This window comes from Podarcis pityusensis (genome assembly GCF_964106645.2).
Source record: "Podarcis pityusensis genome assembly, chromosome: W".
Classification (NCBI taxonomy): Eukaryota; Metazoa; Chordata; class Lepidosauria; order Squamata; family Lacertidae; genus Podarcis; species Podarcis pityusensis.
In genome coordinates, this window is record NC_138045.1 from 2,054,511 (window position 1) to 2,056,868 (window position 2,358).

Here is a 2,358-nt window from a genome sequence, read left to right on the forward strand (position 1 = left end):
GGGATGAACAATTGTGTCCCAAATGTTATGCAGAAGGTGAAGTAGTGGTCTGGGCTGGAGAAAGTAGAGGGAAGTAGAAAAGAAGGTGAGAGGTAGAGGGTAGAGAAGTGAGAATGTTGGAACAGGAGAAAAGTTGGGTAATGGGCTGTAAAGACGGTTGAGTGTTTATGCTGATGAGTATTAATGAAAGTAATATATTAAGATGCTATTATTGAGAGAGAATTTACTAAATATAGTAAAAGCTGAATTGCATAAAGGCTGTGTGTGACCAGCGACACACTTAGTCAAAGTCTTGCATGTGCTGTTAAAATGCACTCAGATTATTGGTTGAGGTTTTCATGAGTAAAAACCAGCTTTTAAAGAATTCTGAATTCTGAATATAATATATTATGGGGCAGACCTCTTTTTTTGGCTGGCTGGACAGCTAACCATCCATAAATTAACAGCAAGAGTAGGGACCTGGAATATTGTTTGTGCTCTTTTTAGTATGTCCCTCCCATGAAAGATACTCCTTGGATATCTATTAATTGAAAATTGAGATGGCCCTTTTTGATTTCTAAGTGTACATGCCAGGAGAGGTCTTAGGCAAAATAACTTTTATTTTCCTGTTCACATTAGGCTTCCACTGTGGAAAGTGTCCAATGCTTTGAAATTTTCCTGTTCTGAGACACACATATACTCAGGGTAGTTGCCAGAATCAAAAGGTGTCAAATGCATTATTGACAGCAGAATCAAGATGTTGATAGACAAAATACCCCAATGCTTATTGATAAGGTGATTCCTCCTAGGTTTCTCTTGGGTGAAAGGCAATATTGAACACAGAATATTTAACTGACAGACACTATGGCGATGAAGTTGTGGACTTGGAATGTGAATGGAATGAATGATAAAAAAAAAAGAAATAAAATTGGACATTATTTAAAACAAAAGAATTTGGACATTATTTGTTTACAAGAAACTCATGTGAAAAGAACTCATAGAAAAATTTTAATTAATAAGAAATTGGGAAACGAATTTATCTCATCAGATAAAAGTAAAAAGAGGGGAGTGGTACTGTATATTAAGAGTAAAATTGAAGCAGAACAATTATTCAAAGATGAAAAAGGAAGATTAATGGCTGTTCAAATTAATTGGCAAGGGGGAAAACTGATAATTATTGGAGTATATGCACCGAATGGAAGTAAAACAGAGTTTTTTAAAGGTCTGGAAGAAAAATTGTTTGAATACATGGATCAAAAAATTATAATAAGGGGGGACATGAATGGGGTGGTATCAATGGAAATGGATAGACTGCGAGTGAAAAGCAGAATGAAAGAGGGGAAACTACCAAAGACTTTTTTTGATATGGTAGAAAACTGTAATCTGATCGATATATGGAGGTTGAAACACCCATTAGAAAAACAATTTACTTTTCACTTGGAAGCAAATCAATCACTGTCGCGAATAGATCAGATATGGATATCTAATGAATTATCTTTGAGATTCACAAAAGTAGAGATTCAACCAAAAGTTTTGTGGTTCAAGGACCCGACCCCCGCGATGTGAAATAAATACACAAGGACACGTGATATAAGGTTAATGGGCAAGAAAAGGCCACAACTTTATTGATTACAGCAGTGAAAAGGTATTGGCTTAGGCATTGGATGTCTAAAACAAGGGGGTTTATTCACCAGTAGGTGGAGCCTGTTGATGCTAATCCAACTATAGGCTCTCCCCTGATGTCACCGGGGGTCGTGCCATGGCCTCCCGCCAAGCAGGCATCGGACAGAGTACACGACCGCCAGATTCCTTTAACGGAATACCCAAAAATTGAAGGCATAGTCGATGGCCACACCCAGCCCTTCGACACACCACAACACATTATTCCAATGCCTAACCGCCACCCGAGCCAATAAGGCTCGCCGCCAATACCCTCACGGCTGTAACCAATCCCTAATGCTGCTGATGACACTATCTAGCCAAATGTCGTTCCCCTGGTCTGAGAGATGCACCCGGTCGCCGATCCGGATTTGGTCATGATAAATGACTCGGCCATTCATGAAGCGCACCCAACGGGCCACTGCCCGATTTACGAGTTTCCTGGTTTTTTCAATGGCCATACAGCTCAGCGCACCGCGCCAAAAAATTCTCTTCAGGAAGGAGGACCAGAACACCGTTGTTCTGGGGCACAAGGCAGCAAACGCATCCAAGTCTCTTTTTATATTCCACAACAAGTCCACACTCCTTCTGTAAGCAAGGTTATTTTCCCCTAATTGAATGACAAGGATGCCGGGAGGGTCGAACGTGGCGACTTTTTCCCACAGCAATGGCATAAGGCTCTTCCCAGCGCATGCCTCTTCTCGAGAACCAGGAAACTCG